This window comes from Pelophylax lessonae (assembly GCF_965119305.1).
Source record: "Pelophylax lessonae genome assembly, chromosome: 4".
NCBI classification, from domain to species: Eukaryota; Metazoa; Chordata; class Amphibia; order Anura; family Ranidae; genus Pelophylax; species Pelophylax lessonae.
In genome coordinates, this window is record NC_138771.1 from 470,919,749 (window position 1) to 470,945,397 (window position 25,649).

Consider the following 25,649-nt stretch of genomic DNA (forward strand, 5'->3'; position numbering starts at 1 on the left):
CCTTTTTCTAAGTCGGAGCGACTTGTGTCGCTCCTATTAGAACGGGTCCGCAGCTTCTCTATGGAAGGCGACCTACGGCGACCTGTCAGGCGACCAGGTCACCTGACAGGTCGCCCCAGTGTGAACGGGGGCTTACTTTCTTCATTTTTCAAAACAAATGAGAGCTGCAAAATACTCACACTGCCTCTTAGCAAATACCTTGGGGTATCTACTTTCCTGACAGTACAGTAGAATGGTGGTATCTGCAAAGAAAGCTATGGTTAACAATGAAAAACAGTAACAATAAAACATTACAGTATAACAGTATATTATAAAGTACAGTAAAAGTATAAAGAGTAGAAAAGTAGAGTAAGAACAGAAAATGAACTCAATAAAACGACAACTATTTTTGGCTTTTTTATTTTTATTTATTTATTTATTTATTTATTTTAAATTTTATTCTTTTTTGTAATTTTTTTTATTTTACACTTTTTTTTTGTAACTGTAAAAAAACTGTTTCAGGCTAGGGTCTCTCAAAATGGGAAAGCCATTTAACATCTTTCGAGACCCTGTGTAAAAGTGTGCCCTAGACTGTGCCGTGCTGTACCATATAGTAATAGTCTACTAGTGTGTGGTAATGAAGTCCCCAATGCAGATACCAGGTTGGCCAGGACAGGAGGGATAAAAATAGCGGGTGTCTTGCCTATATCCACGTTTTCTACAGACATGACATCTTCTTTGGGGTGTTCTTTGGGTAGAGGTACAAGGGAAGACATCCAGAAAATGCCTCTCATGCAGCCGACTCACTGCATCTGGATTGTGAATTTGGGCCACAGCACCTTCTGTCACTGAGCTTATACTGTACATCTTGACCACATATCTGGCACGCTTGCTGGGGAGAAACTGTTTGAAATCAAGGGGGCCAGAAAATGTATTCAGGGACTCATCAACGCCGACAGCTTGTTGGGGCGTATACAAGGCTGCAAACTTATGGTTGAAGTGATTTACGAGGAACTGAATTTTGTGGAGCCGGTCATACCCGAGGTTGACAGAGTTCATTGACACTGAAGTGCATGAACTGTAAGATTTGCTCATATCTAGTCCTGGCCATGGCAGCAGAGAAAACGGGCATATGGTGAATTGGGTCAGTGGACCAATATGACCGCAACTCACTCTTTTTAGTACTGCCCATGAAGAGGGATAGGCCGAGAAAGGCAAAAGCCAAATTTGGATTTGCGGCGATGAACTGATTGGCATATGAATTGCTTTGGTCCACAATAGATCTGTACAGATCTTCCGTGAAAAACAGCTCATAAAAACCAAGGGAAGTAAAATTGGCTGTTTCCACCTGAATTCCGGGTTGGCCAGTGAATGGGGGAAGTACAGGCGCTGAAGAAATGGTGGGCTCTCAAAGAACTTCACAGAACCTTGATGTTGCACTCTAAGGCGACTAGGATAGAGCATGGAGTACTTGATTTCCCGCTCCCTGAGTCTGCGGCGGACATCCGTGAAAGTCCTCCTCTTCTTCTGCAACTCGGCGGAGAAGTCCGGGTACAAGTGGATTTCAGCATTCTCAAAGGGAAGAGTGGCATGTTTCCTAGCTTCACTCAGGATGCGATCCCGGTCCCTATAATTGAGGAACCGCACAAGGAACGGTCTGGGAGGGGCACCGGGTATCGCCCGACCCGTTGGGACCCGATGAGCCCTTTCCACCACATAAGTAGGGGAGACATCCGTAAGAGAGAGTAGGGATTTGAAGAAGGACTCAGCGAAATCAGCAGGGCGATCCCCCTCAGCCCCTTCAGGCAGGCCCAGCACCCTGACATTGTTCCGCCGTTGGCGGTTCTCGGCGTCATCCGCTTTTGCAAGAAGCATGGCAACAGTCTGCTGAAGGGAATGCAGGGACTGAGAGTGCTGGGTGGAGGTGTCCTTAGTGGCAGAGATCCTAGTCTCCGTCTCAGAAAGCCTGCCCCGTATCTTGTCCAGATCGGCCCGGATGAAATTGCATTCCTCGGCTAAATGATCAATGCGCGCCAAAAGGGAAGTCTTACTGTGCTCGATGGCCGTAAGGATCGTTGCCGTGTCGTTGCCCGGGGCCCCCGGCGCCGGGGATGGAGGAGCCGCCCGATCAGCAGACATCTCTAAAGTTTCCAGCAGCGTGCGGAGCCGATCCAAGATGGCGTCGGAACACGAGGCCTGCGGGGGATCCGGCTTCCTCTTCGGTGCCGCTGCGGACGATTTGGACCTGGACGGCATCCCAAAATGTGCCCCATAAAGTCCGGGAAAGGAGGGTACCCCGAATAGTAAGATCCACCGCTGGAACCAGGATAAAGGGTAAGGATGGCACAGGATTCACCGGAGCTCTCGCAGCACACGTCCTGCTCGCTCTACATCCGGACACGCCCCCAAAATGGTGGGCTCTCAATCAGGATTTGCAAGCGCATCAGCAAGGACACTATGGGCTCTACAGACCTTTCTTCAAATTATTGGTGGCTGCAGGACACTACTTGTGCTAGCCATGGCACCAGCTTGAACTGCACTTATGGGACTCGCCACATCACCAAGTTTTACTGCAGTGCTGGTTTGTCTATGACCAGGATGTACTAGGCCGCTGGTGCTTGCCAGTTCACCAGAAGGTTGAGCGGCACTAGTACCGACTCTCTGCTGCATATGAAAACCCTGCGGTTGTTGCACGTCAGCAACAGAAGAATGGGGTCGGAACACCTAACCGTAGCAGGGACCACTACTCCGTCGTCAGAGCTATCTGTCAGGGTGCCGCTGCTGTCTACAGGTTCAAATACCGAACCTGATTCTGACAGTGAGGCTTCCCCATCGCTCTCATCTGTCATGCTCAGCATCGTGTAGGCCTCTTCACTAGTGTACCTCTGTTGGGACATTTTGGCCAATAAATTTATAGGTACCTAGTGTGACTCACAGGTAAAAAAGCACCTGGTTGTCAAGGACTATTTGAACCGCTACCAAAAAATGTACCTGCTAGTGCTAGCAGAGATCAGGCCTGACTCTGCTAATGCTGCGGTTTAGTATGCTCTGTATTGGAAGTGACAGTAATCTGCTGATTCTGCACTTCCTGGGGGGTTTGGAGGATCTAAGCGCAGGTGCTGGCAGGTGTCAGGGCTGATCCTGCTAACGCTGCGTTTTGGGAACACTATACTAAAGTATTGGGGACGCTAGTATAGTTCTGGTCAGATCAAAGATATTGATCTGTTCAGACACTATGCAAGTAATGGAGATGTTTAGTGTGTGTGTCACTGGCAATCAAAGGGATAAAATGTATTACTAAATATGCAGCGGGCAATCTGATGCTATCGTGTATTGATGCTAACTAACATTAATGCTAACTGATGTCACCTGTGATACTAATACAGTGATCAGAAAAAAGATCTGTACACTATAATAGTGACACTGTGACAGGGCAATGAAGGGGTTAACTGGGGGTGATCAGCATGGGCGTAGGAACCGGGGGGGGGGACACATCCCCCCCAGGAAATAATGGGGGGGGGACGGGTATGGTGAAATCCCCCTCAGTTTAGAAGTGGCGCGTCCGAGTGCAGTACAATTGAATGTCCCGCACTCGGACCGCGCAGACGTGGCGGCCAGGGAGCAGCAGTGCGCCCCGACCCGCCCATTCTGTGACAATAGCGAATGAGAATTCGCTATTGTCACACGGATCCTCCTCCCGGCCAATCAGGGAGCGGGTCCTCCCGCTTCCTGATTGGCCGAAAGGCAAATACCGTGCCATTGGACGAGGAGGAGGCGCCGCGGGAGGACTGAAGACTCGGAGACGCATGGAGCCGGGGACTGAAGAGAAGCTGCGAGAGAGGTAAGTGCGGGGGGATCGCTGGCACTCTGCAATCATTGAGGGCAATGTGTGGCTGGCACTCTGCAATCATTGGGGGCAATGCTGTGTTCTGGCACTCTGCAATCATTGGGGGCAATGTGTGGCTGGCACTCTGCAATCATTGGGGGCAATGTGTGGCTGGCACTCTGGAATCATTGGGGGCAATGTGTGGCTGGCACTCTGCAATCATTGGGGGCAATGTGTGGCTGGCACTCTGCAATCATTGAGGGCAATGTGTGGCTGGCACTCTGCAATCATTGGGGGCAATGCTGTGGCTGGTACTCTGCAATCATTGGGGGCAATGTGTGGCTGGCACTCTGCAATCATTGGGGGCAATGTGTGGCTGGCACTCTGCAATCATTGGGGGCAATGTGTGGCTGGCACTCTGCAATCACTGGGGGCAATGCTGTGTTCTGGCACTCTGCAATCATTGGGGGCAATGTGTGGCTGGCACTCTGCAATCATTGGGGGCAATGTGTGGCTGGCACTCTGCAATCATTTGGGGCAATGCTGTGTTCTGGCACTCTGCAATCATTGGGGGCAATGTGTGGCTGGCACTCTGCAATCATTGGGGGCAATGTGTGGCTGGCACTCTGCAATCAATGGGGGCAATGCTGTGTTCTGGCACTCTGCAATCATTAGGGGCAATGCTGTGGCTGGCACTCTGCAATCATTGGGGGCAATGTGTGGCTGGCACTCTGCAATCATTGAGGGCAATGTGTGGCTGGCACTCTGCAATCATTGGGGGCAATGTGTGGCTGGCACTCTGCAATCATTGGGGGCAATGCTGTGTTCTGGCACTCTGCAATCATTAGGGGCAATGCTGTGGCTGGCACTCTGCAATCATTGGGGGCAATGTGTGGCTGGCACTCTGCAATCATTGGGGGCAATGTGTGGCTGGCACTCTGCAATCATTGAGGGCAATGTGTGGCTGGCACTCTGCAATCATTGGGGGCAATGTGTGGCTGGCACTCTGCAATCATTGGGGGCAATGTGTGGCTGGCACTCTGCAATCATTGGGGGCAATGTGTGGCTGGCACTCTGCAATCATTGGGGGCAATGCTGTGTCTGGCACTCTGCAATCATTGGGGGCAATGTGTGGCTGGCACTCTGCAATCATTGGGGGCAATGTGTGGCTGGCACTCTGCAATCATTTGGGGCAATGCTGTGTTCTGGCACTCTGCAATCATTGGGGGCAATGTGTGGCTGGCACTCTGCAATCATTGGGGGCAATGTGTGGCTGGCACTCTGCAATCATTGGGGGCAATGCTGTGTTCTGGCACTCTGCAATCATTAGGGGCAATGCTGTGGCTGGCACTCTGCAATCATTGGGGGCAATGTGTGGCTGGCACTCTGCAATCATTGGGGGCAATGCTGTGTTCTGGCACTCTGCAATCATTGGGGGCAATGTGTGGCTGGCACTCTGCAATCATTGGGGGCAATGTGTGGCTGGCACTCTGGAATCATTGGGGGCAATGTGTGGCTGGCACTCTGCAATCATTGGGGGCAATGTGTGGCTGGCACTCTGCAATCATTGGGGGCAATGCTGTGGCTGGTACTCTGCAATCATTGGGGGCAATGTGTGGCTGGCACTCTGCAATCATTGGGGGCAATGTGTGGCTGGCACTCTGCAATCATTGGGGGCAATGTGTGGCTGGCACTCTGCAATCACTGGGGGCAATGCTGTGTTCTGGCACTCTGCAATCATTGGGGGCAATGTGTGGCTGGCACTCTGCAATCATTGGGGGCAATGTGTGGCTGGCACTCTGCAATCATTTGGGGCAATGCTGTGTTCTGGCACTCTGCAATCATTGGGGGCAATGTGTGGCTGGCACTCTGCAATCATTGGGGGCAATGTGTGGCTGGCACTCTGCAATCATTGGGGGCAATGCTGTGTTCTGGCACTCTGCAATCATTAGGGGCAATGCTGTGGCTGGCACTCTGCAATCATTGGGGGCAATGTGTGGCTGGCACTCTGCAATCATTGAGGGCAATGTGTGGCTGGCACTCTGCAATCATTGGGGGCAATGTGTGGCTGGCACTCTGCAATCATTGGGGGCAATGCTGTGTTCTGGCACTCTGCAATCATTAGGGGCAATGCTGTGGCTGGCACTCTGCAATCATTGGGGGCAATGTGTGGCTGGCACTCTGCAATCATTGGGGGCAATGTGTGGCTGGCACTCTGCAATCATTGGGGGCAATGTGTGGCTGGCACTCTGCAATCATTGGGGGCAATGTGTGGCTGGCACTCTGCAATCATTTGGGGCAATGCTGTGTTCTGGCACTCTGCAATCATTGGGGGCAATGTGTGGCTGGCACTCTGCAATCATTGGGGGCAATGTGTGGCTGGCACTCTGCAATCATTGGGGGCAATGCTGTGTTCTGGCACTCTGCAATCATTAGGGGCAATGCTGTGGCTGGCACTCTGCAATCATTGGGGGCAATGTGTGGCTGGCACTCTGCAATCATTGGGGGCAATGTGTGGCTGGCACTCTGCAATCATTGGGGGCAATGTGTGGCTGGCACTCTGCAATCATTGGGGGCAATGTGTGGCTGGCACTCTGCAATCATTTGGGGCAATGCTGTGTTCTGGCACTCTGCAATCATTGAGGGCAATGTGTGGCTGGCACTCTGCAATCATTGGGGGCAATGTGTGGCTGGCACTCTGCAATCATTGGGGGCAATGCTGTGTTCTGGCACTCTGCAATCATTAGGGGCAATGCTGTGGCTGGCACTCTGCAATCATTGGGGGCAATGTGTGGCTGGCACTCTGCAATCATTGGGGGCAATGTGTGGCTGGCACTCTGCAATCATTGGGGGCAATGTGTGGCTGGCACTCTGCAATCATTTGGGGCAATGCTGTGTTCTGGCACTCTGCAATCATTGGGGGCAATGTGTGGCTGGCACTCTGCAATCATTGGGGGCAATGTGTGGCTGGCACTCTGCAATCATTGGGGGCAATGCTGTGTTCTGGCACTCTGCAATCATTAGGGGCAATGCTGTGGCTGGCACTCTGCAATCATTGGGGGCAATGTGTGGCTGGCACTCTGCAATCATTGGGGGCAATGCTGTGTTCTGGCACTCTGCAATCATTGGGGGCAATGTGTGGCTGGCACTCTGCAATCATTGGGGGCAATGTGTGGCTGGCACTCTGGAATCATTGGGGGCAATGTGTGGCTGGCACTCTGCAATCATTGGGGGCAATGTGTGGCTGGCACTCTGCAATCATTGGGGGCAATGCTGTGGCTGGTACTCTGCAATCATTGGGGGCAATGTGTGGCTGGCACTCTGCAATCATTGGGGGCAATGTGTGGCTGGCACTCTGCAATCATTGGGGGCAATGTGTGGCTGGCACTCTGCAATCACTGGGGGCAATGCTGTGTTCTGGCACTCTGCAATCATTGGGGGCAATGTGTGGCTGGCACTCTGCAATCATTGGGGGCAATGTGTGGCTGGCACTCTGCAATCATTTGGGGCAATGCTGTGTTCTGGCACTCTGCAATCATTGGGGGCAATGTGTGGCTGGCACTCTGCAATCATTGGGGGCAATGTGTGGCTGGCACTCTGCAATCATTGGGGGCAATGCTGTGTTCTGGCACTCTGCAATCATTAGGGGCAATGCTGTGGCTGGCACTCTGCAATCATTGGGGGCAATGTGTGGCTGGCACTCTGCAATCATTGAGGGCAATGTGTGGCTGGCACTCTGCAATCATTGGGGGCAATGTGTGGCTGGCACTCTGCAATCATTGGGGGCAATGCTGTGTTCTGGCACTCTGCAATCATTAGGGGCAATGCTGTGGCTGGCACTCTGCAATCATTGGGGGCAATGTGTGGCTGGCACTCTGCAATCATTGGGGGCAATGTGTGGCTGGCACTCTGCAATCATTGGGGGCAATGTGTGGCTGGCACTCTGCAATCATTGAGGGCAATGTGTGGCTGGCACTCTGCAATCATTGGGGGCAATGTGTGGCTGGCACTCTGCAATCATTGGGGGCAATGTGTGGCTGGCACTCTGCAATCATTGGGGGCAATGTGTGGCTGGCACTCTGCAATCATTGGGGGCAATGCTGTGTCTGGCACTCTGCAATCATTGGGGGCAATGTGTGGCTGGCACTCTGCAATCATTGGGGGCAATGTGTGGCTGGCACTCTGCAATCATTTGGGGCAATGCTGTGTTCTGGCACTCTGCAATCATTGGGGGCAATGTGTGGCTGGCACTCTGCAATCATTGGGGGCAATGTGTGGCTGGCACTCTGCAATCATTGGGGGCAATGCTGTGTTCTGGCACTCTGCAATCATTAGGGGCAATGCTGTGGCTGGCACTCTGCAATCATTGGGGGCAATGTGTGGCTGGCACTCTGCAATCATTGGGGGCAATGCTGTGTTCTGGCACTCTGCAATCATTGGGGGCAATGTGTGGCTGGCACTCTGCAATCATTGGGGGCAATGCTGTGTTCTGGCACTCTGCAATCATTGGGGGCAATGCTGTGTGGCTGGCACTCTGCAATCATTGGGGGCAATGCTGTGGCTGGCACTCTGCAATCATTGGGGGCAATGCTGTGTTCTGGCACTCTGCAATCATTAGGGGCAATGTGTGGCTGGCACTCTGCAATCATTGGGGGCAATGTGTGGCTGGCACTCTGCAATCATTGGGGGAAATGTGTGACTGGCACTCTGCAATCATTGGGGGGCAATGCTGTGTTCTGGCACTCTGCAATCATTTGGGGCAATGCTGTGTTCTGGCACTCTGCAATCATTGGGGGCAATGTGTGGCTGGCACTCTGCAATCATTGGGGGCAATGCTGTGTTCTGGCACTCTGCAATCATTGGGGGCAATGTGTGGCTGGCACTCTGCAATCATTGGGGGCAATGCTGTGTTCTGGCACTCTGCAATCATTGGGGGCAATGTGTGGCTGGCACTCTGCAATCATTGGGGGCAATGTGTGGCTGGCACTCTGCAATCATTTGGGGCAATGCTGTGTTCTGGCACTCTGCAATCATTGGGGGCAATGTGTGGCTGGCACTCTGCAATCATTGGGGGCAATGCTGTGTTCTGGCACTCTGCAATCATTAGGGGCAATGCTGTGGCTGGCACTCTGCAATCATTGGGGGCAATGTGTGGCTGGCACTCTGCAATCATTGGGGGCAATGCTGTGTTCTGGCACTCTGCAATCATTGGGGGCAATGTGTGGCTGGCACTCTGCAATCATTGGGGGCAATGCTGTGTTCTGGCACTCTGCAATCATTGGGGGCAATGCTGTGTGGCTGGCACTCTGCAATCATTGGGGGCAATGCTGTGGCTGGCACTCTGCAATCATTGGGGGCAATGCTGTGTTCTGGCACTCTGCAATCATTGGGGGCAATGTGTGGCTGGCACTCTGCAATCATTGGGGGCAATGTGTGGCTGGCACTCTGCAATCATTGGGGGCAATGTGTGGCTGGCACTCTGCAATCATTGGGGGGCAATGCTGTGTTCTGGCACTCTGCAATCATTGGGGGCAATGCTGTGTTCTGGCACTCTGCAATCATTGGGGGCAATGCTGTGTTCTGGCACTCTGCAATCATTGGGGGCAATGTGTGGCTGGCACTCTGCAATCATTGGGGGCAATGTGTGGCTGGCACTCTGCAATCATTGGGGGCAATGTGTGGCTGGCACTCTGCAATCATTGGGGGCAATGCTGTGTTCTGGCACTCTGCAATCATTGGGGGCAATGCTGTGTTCTGGCACTCTGCAATCATTGGGGGCAATGTGTGGCTGGCACTCTGCAATCATTGGGGGCAATGTGTGGCTGGCACTCTGCAATCATTGGGGGCAATGTGTGGCTGGCACTCTGCAATCATTGGGGGCAATGCTGTGTTCTGGCACTCTGCAATCATTGGGGGCAATGCTGTGGCTGGCACTCTGCAATCATTAGGGGCAATGCTGTGGCTGGCACTCTGCAATCATTGGGGGCAATGCTGTGGCTGGCACTCTGCAATCATTGGGGGCAATGCTGTGTTCTGGCACTCTGCAATCATTGGGGGCAATGTGTGGCTGGCACTCTGCAATCATTGGGGGCAATGCTGTGTTCTGGCACTCTGCAATCATTGGGGGCAATGTGTGGCTGGCACTCTGCAATCATTGGGGGCAATGTGTGGCTGGCACTCTGCAATCATTGGGGGCAATGCTGTGTTCTGGCACTCTGCAATCATTGGGGGCAATGTATGGCTGGCACTCTGCAATCATTGGGGGCAATGTGTGGCTGGCACTCTGCAATCATTGGGGGCAATGTGTGGCTGGCACTCTGCAATCATTGGGGGCAATGCTGTGGCTGGCACTCTGCAATCATTGGGGGCAATGCTGTGGCTGGCACTCTGCAATCATTGGGGGCAATGCTGTGGCTGGCACTCTGCAATCATTGGGGGCAATGCTGTGGCTGGCACTCTGCAATCATTAGGGGCAATGCTGTGGCTGGCACTCTGCAATCATTAGGGGCAATGCTGTGGCTGGCACTCTGCAATCATTGGGGGTCCTGTCCTGTCCTTGGGGGTCCTGTCCTGTCCTTGGGGGGTCCTGTTCATGGGGGTCCTGTTCCTTTGGGGGGTCCTGTCTTATCCTGAGGGGTCCTTTCCTGTCTTTGGGGGGTCCTGTCTTGCCCTGGGGGGTCCTGTTCTGTCCTACAAACACAGGATTGGCAGGCGGGTGGAGGGGGGCATGCACAGCGGAGTGGCATCATGCATGACGTCTCACCAGCATAGGGAGAGTGCGCGGCGCGCACCAAGCACCCAGCCTAGGCGGCCAGGCCTAAAGCGCATGCGGGAGTGGCGTCACATGGACAGTACTGACTGACTACCTAGCAGTCTGTCCACTGTGTGTCGGGGACCGGGACCGGACAGTGAGGAGGTTCCGGCGGCAGCGCAAGGCAAGGCACTGGCAGCAAGCATATGCCAGCCCAGCCAGCAAGCCAAGCAGCAGCACCAGCACTAATTTTTATTAATGCCATGGGATTAATTTGGGGGTTCATTTTTATTAATGCCAGGTGGGTTAATTTTTATTAATGCTATGTGGGTTAATTTTTATTAATGCTATGTGGGTTAATTTTTATTAATGCTATGTGGGTTATGTGGGATATAATAAACAAATTCGATGAATTAATTGTATTGCACGCACACACACTCTCTCTCTCTCTCGCAGTTTACTGAAAAAGCATATACCTGGCGAGTAAAAATGCTGTCCCCCCCAGATTTGTGTGGGTTCCTACACCCTTGGTGATCAGGGGGTTAAATCTTTATTAGGTGATGCATGATGGGTACCCTAAACCTATCTGGGACTACCACTAACTGTTTCTGACACTAACTGAAGTCCCAAGTGACACTAATATAGTGATCAGTAAATTATCTGTATACTGTATGTAGTGACACTGTGACAGGGAGTGAAAGGGTTAACTGGGGGGTGCTCAGGGGGTTAAATGTGTGCCTATGTGTACTGGTGTCAGTTTAGTGCTTCTGCACTCACAGTTGATGTTCTCTTCTCTTACACTGGAACCGAAAAGGACCGAAAAGGTCCAGGTCAAAAATCATTGGCCTGGACCTGATGACTGAAAGATTCTGAACCGAATCAGAACATCGCGGGGACCCGTTATGTTATGTCAATTCGCGCAGTCGAGCCACCTTGCCGCAGTAAATCTGCGGCGGGAGGTCGGCAACTGGTTAAAAACCAAAATGGATCAAATATAAAACTAAAAAATGCATGTGAGCTGTTTCACATTCATAACTCCTCCTATAGCAATAAATAGTTCAACCAATGTTTACCACCATATTGGCCTATGGCAGGGGTGGGGGACCTACGGCCCGTGGGCCGTATGCGGCCCCCGAAGCCATCTGATCCGGCCCTGCCATTGGGCTGCCTCCGGAGGGGAAGGGGAGGGGGGAGCGCCTCCTGATTACACACAGAGCGGGTTCCTCTGCTTACCCGGCGCGCCCGCTTTCATACGAAGTCACGCCTCCTACCTATGATAGACAGCACAGTGGTGACGTCTATCATAGGAGTCGGTCACGGGGGGCGTGACTTCGTATGAGAGCGCCCACGCCGGGTAAGTAGAAGAACCCTGCTCTGTGTATATTTAGGAGGCGCTCTAATCCCCATGCGCTCTGCATTGATGGGGGGCACTAATCACTCTGCATTGATGGGGGCACTAATCATTCTGCATTGATGGGGGCACTAATCATCCTGCATTGATGGGGGCACTAATCATTCTGCATTGATAGGGGCACTAATCACTCGGCATTGATAGGGGCACTAATCACTCTGCATTAAGGGGGGCACTAATCACTCTGCATTGATGGGGGCACTAATCACTCTGCATTAAGGGGGGCACTAATCACTCTGCAATGATGGGGGCACTAATCATTCTGCATTGATAGGGGCACTAATCACTCTGCATTGATGAGGGCACTAATCATTCTGCATTAAGGGGGGCACTAATCACTCTGCATTAAGGGGGGCAAACCTGGAAAACCAGTTGCCAGTAGCAACATCATCAATACCAGCTAACATCACACACCTCACCAAAGAGAAGCAGTTGCAGCCATCACTATAGGGGTGAGTTGATTAAATGTTTGACCAAATATAACAGGCACATTTTTAAGTTGATCATTTTGTACGGCCCCCAAATGATTTTAAAAATACCCAAATGGCCCTTGGCAGAAAAAGGTTCCCCACCCCTGGCCTATGGTATTGTGAGTATGTCCTCAATACCATTAGCCAGGTGGTGACAGATCCTCTTGGGTCAACCGCCTAACTGCTCTGGCCACAGTATGTAAAAGAAAAAGGAATTAAAAGCAAAAAAAAAAAACATGTAAAAACAATTCAACAATTAGGGTTCCTGAACACCGCCACATCAAATATATAATGACGTTGTACTGCTTTGGGTACAGTATGTAATAAAAGAAAAATAATTTCAAAAAATTGTGACAAAAAATGACAACTTCAAAAAACTCACCATGCCTCTTACTAAATACTTCAGTCTGTCTACTTTCCAAAACGGGGTCATTTGGTTGGTATTTTTCCTGGTATTTTAGGGCCTCAAGAAATGAGATAAGTTGTCAGTACATCAGGGTTGATAAATTTTCAAATATATATACCCAGAGGCGTAACTAGAACCTTCAGGGCCCTGATGCAAGAAACCATGAAGGGCCCCCCAGACCCCTGGCCGGGGCCCTTACCTTCAAGCCCAGGGCTCTTCCCACTAATCCTGGGGCTCTTTACACTCGTTGCATGGCCTTTTATTACGGTCCCGCAGCAGGATTCTTTCACAAGTTCTGCAGTGGGCCCCCTTTCTGCAATCTTGGGGCCTCCCCACAGTGGTGCAATGCCAGGGTCCGGTCAAAAGTGTGACCTTTGCAATCCTGGAAGTTCACCCACTGGTTTGCTACCGGGCCCCCTGGAGCATGGGGCCCGGTAGCGATTGCAACCCCTGCAACCCCTGTAGTTACGCCCCTGTATATACCATAGATTGTACAGTGACAGTGCAGGTACAGTGGGTATAGGCACTTCTCAGGGACTGGCAGTGCAGGTACAGTGGGTATAGGCACTTCTCAGGGACTGGCAGTACAAGTACAGGGGGTATAGGCACTTCTCAGGGACTGGTAGTACAGGTACAGGGGGTATAGGCAATTCTCAGGGACTGGCAGTGCAGATACAGGGGGTATAGGCGCTTCTCAGGAACTAGAGGTTCAGGTACAGGGGGTATGGGCACTTCTTAGGAACTGGCAGTGCAGGTTCAGGGGGCATGGCCCCTTCTCAGGGACTGGCAGTGCAGGTACAGGAGGTATGGGGCACTTCTCAGGGACTGGCAGTGCAGGTACAGGGGGGTATGGACACTTCTCAGGGACTGCAGTGCAGATACAGGGGGTATGGGCACTTCTCAGGGCCTGGCAGTGCTGGTACAGGGGTATGGACTCTTCTCATGGACTTGCAGTGGAGGTACAGGGGGCTTGGACTCTTCTCAGGGACTGACAGTGCAGGTACAGGGGGTATGAACTCTTCCCAGGGACTAGCAGTGCAGGTACAGAGGGTATAGGCACTTCTCAGGGACTGGCAGTACAGGTACAGGTGGTATAGGCACTTCTCAGGGACTGGCAGTGCAGGTACAGGGGATATAGGCGCTTCTCAGGGACTGGCAGTGCAGGTACAGGGGGTATAGGCACTTCTTAGGGACTGGCAGTGAAGTGACAGGGGGCATGGCCCCTTCACAGGGACTGGCAGTGCAGGTACAGGAGGTATGGGGCACTTCTCATGGACTGTCAGTGCAGATACAGGGGGTATGGACTCTTCTCAGGGACTGCCAATGCAGGTACAGGAGGTATGGGCACTTCCCAGAGATTGGCAGTGCAGATACAGGGGGTATGGGCCCTTCTCAGGGACTGACAATGCAGGTACAGGGGGTATGGGCACTTCTCAGGGATTGGCAGTGCAGGTACAGGAGGTATGGACACTTCTCAGAGACTGGCAGTGCAGGTACAGGAGGTATGGACTCTTCTCAGGGACTGGCAGTGCAGGTACAGGAGGTATGGACTTTTCTCAGAGACTGGCAGTGCAGATACAGGCGGTATGGACTCTTCTCAGGGACTGGCAGTGCAGGTACAGGAGGTATGGACTTTTCTCAGGGACTGACAGTGCAGGTACAGGGGGTATGGACTTTTCTCAGGGACTGACAGTGCAGGTACAGGGGGTATGGACTTTTCTCAGGGACTGGCAGTGCAGGTACAGGAGGTATGGACTTTTCTCAGTGACTGGCAGTGCAGGTACAGGAGGTATGGACTTTTCACGGGGACTGGCAGTGCAGGTATAGGAGGTGTGGACTTTTCTCAGGGATTGACAGTGCAGGTACAGGAGGTATGGACTTTTCTCAGGGACTGACAGTGCAGGTACAGGAGGTATGGACTTTTCACGGGGACTGGCAGTGCAGGTACAGGAGGTATGGACTTTTCTCAGTGACTGGCAGTGCAGGTACAGGAGGTATGGACTTTTCACGGGGACTGGCAGTGCAGGTACAGGAGGTATGGACTTTTCTCAGTGACTGGCAGTGCAGGTACAGGAGGTATGGACTTTTCTCAGTGACTGGCAGTGCAGGTACAGGAGGTATGGACTTTTCACGGGGACTGGCAGTGCAGGTATAGGAGGTGTGGACTTTTCTCAGGGACTGGCAGTGCTGGTACAGGGGGTATGGACTTTTCTCAGGGACTGGCAGTGCAGGTACAGGAGGTATGGACTTTTCTCAGGGACTGACAGTGCAGGTACAGGAGGTATGGACTTTTCACTGGGACTGGCAGTGCAGGTACAGGAGGTATGGACTTTTCTCAGGGACTGACAGTGCAGGTACAGGAGGTATGGACTTTTCACTGGGACTGGCAGTGCAGGTACAGGAGGTATGGACTTTTCTCAGTGACTGGCAGTGCAGGTACAGGAGGTATGGACTTTTCACGGGGACTGGCAGTGCAGGTATAGGAGGTGTGGACTTTTCTCAGGGACTGGCAGTGCTGGTACAGGAGGTATGGACTTTTCTCAGGGACTGGCAGTGCAGGTACAGGAGGTATGGACTTTTCTCAGGGACTGGCAGTGCAGGTACAGGGGGTATGGACTTTTCTCAGGGACTGGCAGTGCAGGTACAGGAGGTATGGACTTTTCACTGGGACTGGCAGTGCAGGTACAGGAGGTATGGACTTTTCTCAGTGACTGGCAGTGCAGGTACAGGAGGTATGGACTTTTCTCAGTGACTGGCAGTGCAGGTACAGGAGGTATGGACTTTTCACGGGGACTGGCAGTGCAGGTACAGGAGGTATGGACTTTTCTCAGTGACTGGCAGTGCAGGTACAGGAGGTATGGACTTTTCACGGGGACTGGCAGTGCAGGTATAGGAGGTGTGGACTTTTCTCAGGGACTGGCAGTGCTGGTACAGGGGGTATGGACTTTTCTCAGGGACTGGCAGTGCAGGTACAGGAGGTATGGACTTTTCTCAGGGACTGGCAGTGCAGGTACAGGGGGTATGGACTTTTCTCAGGGACTGGCAGTGCAGGTACAGGAGGTATGGACTTTTCTCAGGGACTGGCAGTGCAGGTACAGGAGGTATGGACTTTTCACGGGGACTGGCAGTGCAGGTATAGGAGGTGTGGACTTTTCTCAGGGACTGGCAGTGCTGGTACAGGAGGTATGGACTTTTCTCAGGGACTGGCAGTGCAGGTACAGGAGGTATGGACTTTTCTCAGTGACTGGCAGTGCAGGTACAGGAGGTATGGACTTTTCACGGGGACTGGCAGTGCAGGTACAGGAGGTATGGACTTTTCTCAGGGACTGGCAGTGCAGGTATAGCAGGTATGGACTTTTCTCAGGGATTGACAGTGCTGGTACAGGAGGTATGGACTTTTCTCAGGGACTGGCAGTGCAGGTACAGGAGGTATGGACTTTTCTCAGGGACTGGCAGTGCAGGTACAGGAGGTATGGACTTTTCTCAGGGATTGACAGTGCAGGTACAGGAGGTATGGACTTTTCTCAGGGACTGGCAGTTCAGGTACAGGAGGTATGGACTTTTCTCAGGGACTGGCAGTGCAGGTACAGGAGGTATGGACTTTTCTCAGGGACTGGCAGTGCAGGTACAGGAGGTATGGACTTTTCTCAGGGACTGGCAGTTCAGGTACTGGAGGTATGGACTTTTCTCAGGGACTGGTTGTACATGTTTGTCAGTTTCTCAGCTCTCAGCTCCCCCTCCACCATCACAGAAGAGAATTTAGAAACATCTGGGAGATTCCACGTCACTGGCCTGAGCTGTACGCGCATTGGCCAATCTGTAGGGCAGTCGCTATTGGCTGAGCGGAAGGATGCGTCAGGCGCCACGTCTGCAGCTGCCGCAGATTGAAGTGTGAGCCAGCAGAGCGGCGGAGGGAGATCCGTTACCGGGGCTGTGATACGGCCAGTTATCCGGGACAGAGGCGGGAGCAAAGCCGGTGAGTTCGGGCTGAGGGGGCACCGAGGGGCATACGTAGCAGAAAGGACTGCATGGTAGACGTACAGGGACCGTGCTATGGACTGGTGCCAGAAGATGCTCTGTAGGGACCATGAGCTCTTCTATCAGGGACTTGGTGACAGGCTGACGCTTGCTGATTCGCGGTTAGGGACTGTATGTTAGACAATTTCAAGGAGACATCAGGGACTGTGTCATGGACCATTGCCAGCAGATGTACTGATGGACTGTACCGGGGACTGTAGGGATCATGTAAGCATTGGGACATTGTGAGGAGCTGTTCTAAATGGATGAGACCTTTGGCACTGGTTCCTGGACCGCTGCAAACAGGTGCATTTGCAATGGACCTCAGATTAGCTATTGTTGTCCCTGGGATGAAGTGTGTGCAGGGACTGTGACCAGGACCATTCCAGGGACTGAACAATAAGTGTTTACAAGGCACTGGAATAATGGCAGTATAGGGAACAGTAGGGACTATGTGTGCTCAATCATCCCAAAACGAATATGGATTGTGCACTGGACTGGCCATGTGATGATGTATATTCTGTAGGATGAAGGCTGTATATGGAGGACTTGTCTAGGTGTGTGCAGTCCTGACTGGGGTAACCCTGTGTACTGTATGGGGTGAAGGGATAAGTGAGGCCTCAAGCTCCCCAAATATAGAGGTGCTCACTGGGAAAAGGGGAGAGGGAATGGGAAATGGACTGGATTTTGGGGTACCAATACCTTTATGTTAATATAGCTTGGATATCATTGTTTAAAAAAGTATCTTTATTGAATATAAAAGATCAACAAATGCATAATTACAACAATTATGACAGAATAACATGTAATTGACACAGTTGATGACAACTAAAAATTGACATAAATGTGGAGAGTAGTCGGAATATCTCCACAGTTTTCTCTACATGTTTCGTGGGCTGGGCCGCTTCTTCAGGAGAATCTAATGCATGAATTTTTACCAGAGTCTACAGAGTAAAACAAAAATTAGGTCAAAAACATATATGACCAAACCATGAGGCATAAAGCGTCTTTTACAGTATGTATGGGGAGAGGTATCCATATTACCTGTGGTCACCGTAGGGCAGAGATGCACCAAGGGGGAGAGCAGAATCACCAAAAGTCTCACCGGCGCGTATGGGAGACCTTAATTATGATGTATAATGATATATACGTTAGAAAAATAGATATATCCATTGTGTGTGTGTATGTGTATATATAGACACACACAATGGATATATCTATTTTTCTAACGTATATATCATTATACATCATAATTAAGGTCTCCCATACGCGCTGGTGAGACTTTTGGTGATTCTGCTCTCCCCCTTGGTGCATCTCTGCCCTACGGTGACCACAAGTAATATGGATACCTCTCCCCATACATACTGTAAAAGACCCTTTATGCCTCATGGTTTGGTCATATATGTTTTTGTTTTTGACCTAATTTTTGTTTTACTCTGTAGACTCTGGTAAAAATTCATGCATTATATTCTCCTGAAGAAGCGGCTCAGCCCGCGAAACATGTAGAGAAAACTGTGGAGATATTCTGACTACTCTCCACATTTATGTCAATTTTTAGTTGTCATCAACTGTGTCAATTACATGTTATTCTGTCATAATTGTTGTAATTATGCATTTGTTGATCTTTTATATTCAATAAAGATACTTTTTTAAACAATGATATCCAAGCTATATTAACATAAAGGTATTGGAACCCCAAAATCCAGTCCATTTCCCATTCCCACTCCCCCTTTCCCAGTGAGCACCTCTATATTTGGGGAGCTTGAGGCCTCACTTATCCCTTCACCCCATTCTATATTGACATTTTTCTGGAAGTGGGTACAATTTCTCTGTAGATCACTTTAGGCATTCAATATCCTGTGTACTGTATGACTCGTCCCTGTAAGAACATTTCACCAATGTGTGTGCTGGACCGTCCATTCTCTGTGTGTGAGGACTGGAATGTGGGTCCTAGGAAAGCTGTATTAGGTCCACATATTGTTAGAAAAGATACCCATGTGTACTAATACAGATATCTGTAGGGACTGTAAGATAGGACAATCCCAGTGTAGGTAGCTGCCGCAGTAGTGTGAAGCAGCCTTTCCCAACCAATGTTCCTCCAGAGGTTACAAGGGGTTGCTTGAGCAATGAGGAATCCCCCTCAGATAAGTAACCACTGACCCCTATTATCTTTTTAGGTATCTGTAGGGAGGTCCTTCTCCCCCTGATGACCAATGTAACGAGCAGTCTTCTCACTGACCACTAGTGTAAGGAGCTCCAACCCCCACCCCAGCCTATTGTCCAACAATGTAATGCGGTCCGTCTCCTGTTGATCGCCAGTGTAATGCGCTCCTTTCCGCGGTGGCCACCAACCCATAGGTCCTTTTTTTCGGCAGTGGCCGCCAGCGCAAGGAGGTCCTTTTTTTCGGCAGTGGCCGCCAGCGCAAGGAGGTCCTTTTTTCGGCAGTGGCCGCCAGTGCAAGGAGGTTCTTTTTTCGGCAGGGGCCGCCAGGGCAAGGAGGTTCTTTTTTCGGCAGGGGCCGCCAGGGCAAGGAGGTTCTTTTTTCGGCAGGGGCCGCCAGGGCAAGGAGGTTCTTTTTTCGGCAGGGGCCGCCAGGGCAAGGAGGTCCTTTTTTTCGGCAGGGGCCGCCAGGGCAAGGAGGTCCTTTTTTTTCGGCAGGGGCCGCCAGGGCAAGGAGGTCCTTTTTTTCGGCAGGGGCCGCCAGGGCAAGGAGGTCCTTTTTTTCGGCAGGGGCCGCCAGGGCAAGGAGGTCCTTTTTTTTCGGCAGGGGCCGCCAGGGCAAGGAGGTCCTTTTTTTTTCGGCAGGGGCCGCCAGGGCAAGGAGGTCCTTTTTTTCGGCAGGGGCCGCCAGGGCAAGGAGGTCCTTTTTTTTCGGCAGGGGCCGCCAGGGCAAGGAGGTCCTTTTTTTTGGCAGGGGCCGCCAGGGCAAGGAGGTCCTTTTTTTTGGCAGGGGCCGCCAGCGCAAGGAGGTCCTTTTTTTTGGCAGGGGCCGCCAGCGCAAGGAGGTTCTTTTTTCGGCAGGGGCTGCCAGCGCAAGGAGGTCCTTTTTTTCGGCAGGGGCCGCCAGCGCAAGGAGGTCCTTTTTTTCGGCAGGGGCCGCCAGCGCAAGGAGGCCCTTCTCACTCTGACCACCTTACACTAGCAGTCAATGTGAGAAGGACCACCTTACTTCTAACCGTGGTCCTTCTCAATGCAACCACCAATCTAATAGGCCCTTTTGTACTGGTCACCAGTGTAAGGTGACCCTTTTATACTGACCATCAGTGTCAGCGGGCATTAGGACATTACCCCTAATGTGAGGGAATAATATTTTCACCATCTGTGTTTCTTTCCTGACCAGTATAAGGTCTCATACACACTAGACGTTTTTTGCTAACTTTCCTAGACTTTCCTCTTGGCAGTAGCATTTTTGCAAGAAAAAACACTTGATGCTTGCAAACACATGTTTTATGTTTAGGCACATCAAGTGTGTGGGCTTTAATTTATTTAATTTGCCAGAAAAATAAATTTTGGCCATCAAAATGGAATTCATGCTCAAGCGCTAAATGCACCTAGCGCTAATGCACGTGTACACGCGTCAAGCGTTTTTTCTGCCAAAATGCTGCTGCTTCTGCATGCCCTGGCTGTATTTTTTTTTTTCATTCCTGCCTCTAAACGCCTATGTGTGCATGGACACATGGGTTAACATGCAGGGCATTTAGAGGCAGAAACAAAAAAAACTTCCAGACTCCCCTAACAGCCACATTAAAAACATCCGGTGTGCATAAAGTCTTAATCTTTTGAATTTCATTATGATTACTGAATATAATTGTGTTGTACAGAGCAGCCCCGGTGCCAAATACGCAGAGTATGCCACGTTCCTTATTCTGCTTTTTATTTTTAAAGATCTAGAGATAGATATACATATTAGCAGTCCTGAACGTTCGTTCAAGGGTTCCTCTGTGTTGGAAAGGATGAGAGGTGCTGTAGGAAGTGACAGTATTATGAACTACGTGGTGGACCAGTACTATTTTTGCTTGTTCCTCCCATCTAGGAGAGCTTCTAAATTTAGAAGCAAACAATTTTCTGATTTGATTCTCACTAGTCAGTTGCACTGGAACCCTCAATAAGTTCCTTGGAAACTTTTTTTGACTTTCCAGCAACTCAAATTTTGTAGAGCATGTGGGAAGTGAGGGATGGACTGGTCCCAGTGTTGTAGCTGTGTTGAGTTGTGATCTGGCCCTAGTTAGAGAAACAGTGGTGACTGCAGAAGACCCAGTTTTGACAGATAGCATTGTGTTTTTACCTTTCTAAGATGTGAAGGTAATAAAAATGAAGATAAAGTTTCATGAAGAACGTTCCCTAGTGGTGCTTTGGACCCCCATATAGTTGAATAATCACAGTAGGGACTGATTCCAATGGACAACCTAATGACTTTGTGATGAACTTGCTTAAGTATTTTATTTATTACAGGTATATGTGACGCAAACAATTTATTGCATTGTTCTACACATTGTACATTTTACATCAGTCCCTACCCTCAAGAATCTTCTATCTTCAGTCTAAGGCTGGCCACACAGGGTTCGAATCTCAGTTTGAGATTTGAACTAGGGATAGACCAATTATCAGCAAGGCCGATATATCGGGGGCCAATATGCACTTTCCCCGATATATGGGTATCGGCCCCGGAGCTGCCCGATATTGACAATATTTTTGTGACGTCATTCTGCCTTCTTAGGCCGCCTCCCTCGCCTTGGACAGCCTCGTCTGGAGTCGGGACAAGTCTCGCGGGAGTGTATCACAGCCATACACCCACCCACAGCAGCCCTGTACCAGCAAGCCAGCCACCCGCAGGCCCTGTATCAGCCACCCACATACAGGGTGCCAGCCACCCACCCACCTACAGAAAGGGTGCCAGCCACCCACAGGCCCTGTATCCGCCACCCACATACAGGGTGCCAGCCACCCACCCACCCACAGACAGGGTGCCAGTCAGCCACAGGCCCTGTACCAGCTAGCCGCCCACAGGCCCTGTGTCAGCCACCCACAGGCCCTGTATCAGCCACCCACATACAGGGTGCCAGCCAGCCACAGGCCCTGTACCAGCCAGCCGCCCACAGCCCCTGTACCAGCCAGCCATTAAGCATTAAACAAAATTAACATGTTCAGTACCAGATTTGTGTCAAAAATTGTCTTTATTTTTCAAAACTTTAAATGTAAAAAATATCGGCCGATACTGATATGTTGTGACCAAAATATCGGTATCAGCCCTGAAAAAAAAACATATCGGTCTATCCCTAATTTGAACTGTTACTGGGCAGGCTGAATGTACCAAGCTGATTGATCGATCAACTTGGATACAACCAGCCTGCTGCATTCTCTTATGTTTATTGCTAGCGGCTGCTATAGCCACTAATGGAAGCCTGCCCGCCCCTGCCAGGAGAAGAGAATTGTTGAGGAGGGATTCCCCTGTCAGCACTGTCTGTGTTGATAGGGGAATCCTGCAAATTTTTACTGCAACCCGTGGTTGCAGGGAAGAAATTTGCACTGTGTATGGCCTGCCTAAGTCGCAAACAAAAGATTTCCCAACACACTTGCCAGCCCGCAAAACAACCAAATTGGCCCTGTCTAACAGTTTACAATATAAACGGGGGTTCTTTTTTGCAAACATTTGCAAATGTATGCGTAAGGCACAGGGCCCACATCAAGGGACATATATATATATTGCAGTTTTACCTCTCAAATTTCCAGAGCCCCCCATAGTAGGAGCACATAATAATTGGATAGAATAAGGGCAGGTATGCCGGGAGAGAGCCCACACCTCCTTTAAGGGCACAGGGATGCAGGTGACGCCCAGCAAAAGCAGTGAAGGCATCCAGTGTACAAAAAAGTGGCAACCTCCCCAACTTGTAACTGGCCTTTGCAGCAAGGGTAGAGCAAATAACAAACAAGATTTCCCAGAACACTTGCTGATCAGCCTGCAAAATAACCAACTTGGCTCAGTCTTACAGTTTCTATGTTGAAAACAGAGGGTTTTGTTTGCACACATTTGCAAATATATTTGTAAGCTTCAATGCCCATGCCAAGTGATATTTAGATATAATTATATACTCACCGACCACTTTATTAAGTACATCTGTTCAATTGCTGGGTAACACAAATTAGCCAATCACATGGAAGCAACTCGGTGCATTTAGGCATCTAGACGTGGTGAAGATGACTTGCTGAACTTCAAAACAAGCATCAGAATGGGGAAGAAAGGGGATTTAAGTGACTTTGAACGTTGGATGGTTGTTGGTCCTAGACAGGCTGGTCTGAGCATTTCAAAAACTGCTGATCTACTAGGCTTCTCATGCACAAACATCTCTAGGATTTAGACTCCATGTACACGGGACGTTGTTAAAAGTCCCTTTGAATGCTGGAATTTTTAGGACGTTTGAAACGTCCGTTCGGTCGCGTTTGTACCCGCGTTTAGCGGGCGTTTAGCGGCGTTTGCGGGCGTTTGCCTTTAGAAGCGTTCCTAGAGGTCAAAAAAATGATTCCCCTTTAAAATGGAAAAACGCGAACGCTAAACGCGGGTCATCGCGTTCAGAAACGTTCGGACGCATTTGTGCGTTTGAAACGCCGGGAAACACACGTTCGAACGCAAATAATTGCGTTCTAAAAAAAGTCCCTGAACGCAACTGCCTGCAAATGACTGTAAACGACCCTGTGTACATGGACAGATAAGATAAAATGTAGATGGGTTCAGGGGCTTCTGAAAAAAACGCCCAACTGCTCCTAAACGACCATTTCCAGTGTCCCGTGTACATGGAGCCTAACTTAGAATGGTCTGAAAAAGAGAAAATATCCAGTGACGCGCAGTTGTGTGGACGAAAATGCTTTGTTGAGGTCCGAGATCAGAGGAGAATGGGCAGACTGGTTGGAGATGATAGAAAGGCAACAGTAACTCAAAGAACCACTCATTACAACCAAGGTATGCAGAGTACCATCTCTGAGCGCACAACACATTGAACCTTGATCAGATGGGCTACAGCAGCAGAAGACCACACCAGGTGCCACTCCTGTCAGCTAAGAACAGGAAACTGAGGCTACAATTAGCGCAGACTCTCAGGAAAAACATTGCCCGGTCTGATGAGTCTCGATTTCCAGCTGCGACATTCAGATAGTAGGGTCAGAATTTGGCGTAAACAACATGAAAGCATGGATCCATCTTGCCTTGTATCAACGGTTCAGGCTGGTGATGTAATGGTGTGAAGATATTTTCTTGGCACACTTTGGGCCCCTTAGTACCAATTGAGCATTGTTTAAACGCCACAGCCTACCTGAGTATTGTTGCTTACAATGTCCATCCCTTTATGACTACAGTGTACCCATCTTCTGATGGCTCCTTCCAGCAGGATAATGCACCATGTCACAAAGCTCAAATCATCTCACCACTGCTTTCTTGAAGATGGAAATGAGTTTGATTTACTCCAATGGCCTCCACAGTCACCAGATGTCAATCCAATAGAGTACCTTTGGGTTGTGGTGGAACGGGAGATTCGCATCATGGATGTGCAGCCACTGCGTGATGCCATCATGTCAATTCGGACCAACACCTTGTTGAATCTATGCCACGGAGAATTAAAGCAGTTCTGAAGGCAAAAGGGGATCTAACCCAGTACTAGCAAGGTGCACCTAATAAAGAGGCTGATGGGTGTATATATACTGCAGTCCCAACTCTAAATTTCCAGAGCCTCCATAGTAGGAGCACATATAATAATGGATATATTATGGGCAGGTATGCCTGGAGGGAGCCCACCACTCCTTAAAGAGCGTGTACACCCCCGAGTATGGATTATTCTAATAGGTAACCCTATAGGTACTGTAAATATCTCCTAAACTTGCACCATTTAGGAGATATTTACATTGCGTGCAGCCGATTTGATGTAATTGGCGCATGCGGTCTGAAAAAAAACGGCCGCCTGTGCTGTTTCTTCAGAGCCCTGTGCCTTGACCGCCGGTTCCCACGTGCATGTGCAAGAGTGATGTCCCGCAGCTCCGGTCAGTGGCACAGCTGGAGACCACAGACCTGGAAGGATGAAGGGGGGGGGGGGGGGAAGATAGATGCAGGCTTTGTTTGCAGGCAAGTGTCATAATGTGCTAGCATGCGTTCCATACTAGCTCATTATGCATTGCATTTACTTTGCAGGTAACCCCCAAATTTTTTTTCATATACAGTGGGTACGGAAAGTATTCAGACCCCCTTAAATTTTTCACTCTTTGTTATATTGCAGTCATTTGCTAAAATCATTTAAGTTCATTCTTCTTCCTCATGAATGTACACTTAGCACCCCATACTGACAGAAAAACACAGAATTGTTGACATTGTTGCAGATTTATTAAAAAAGAAAAAGTGAAATATCACATGGTCCTAAGTATTCAGACCCTTTGCTCAGTATTTAGTAGAAGCCCCCTTTTGATCTAATACAGCCAGGAGTCTTTTTGGGAAACATGCAACAAGTCTTTCACACCTGGATTTGGGTTCCTCTGCCATTCCTCCTTGCAGATCCTCTCCAGTTCTGTCAGGTTGGATGGTAAACGTTAGTGGACAGCCATTTTTAGGTCTCTCCAGAGATGCTCAATTGGGTTTAAGTCAGGGCTCTGGCTGGGCCATTCAAGAACAGTCACGGAGTTGTAGTGAAGCCACTCCTTCGTTATTTTAGCTGTGTGCTTAGGGTCATTGTCTTGTTGGAAGGTAAACCTTCGTCCCAGTCTGAGGTCCAGAGCACTCTGGAGAAGGTTTTTGTCCAGGATATCCCTGCAC

General features: G+C 50.2%; 1 protein-coding gene across 1 annotated transcript in view; it reads left to right on the forward strand.

Moving 5' to 3' along the window:
- Positions 1-16,684: 16,684 nt before the first annotated feature.
- TMEM263 (transmembrane protein 263) overlaps positions 16,685-25,649 on the forward strand; it is a 43,428-nt gene continuing 34,463 nt past the window's right edge. Inside the window, exon 1 of the mRNA XM_082257173.1 lies at positions 16,685-16,819. The gene's annotated coding sequence lies outside the window, so the exon portion shown is untranslated. The remainder of the gene's footprint in view (positions 16,820-25,649) is intronic.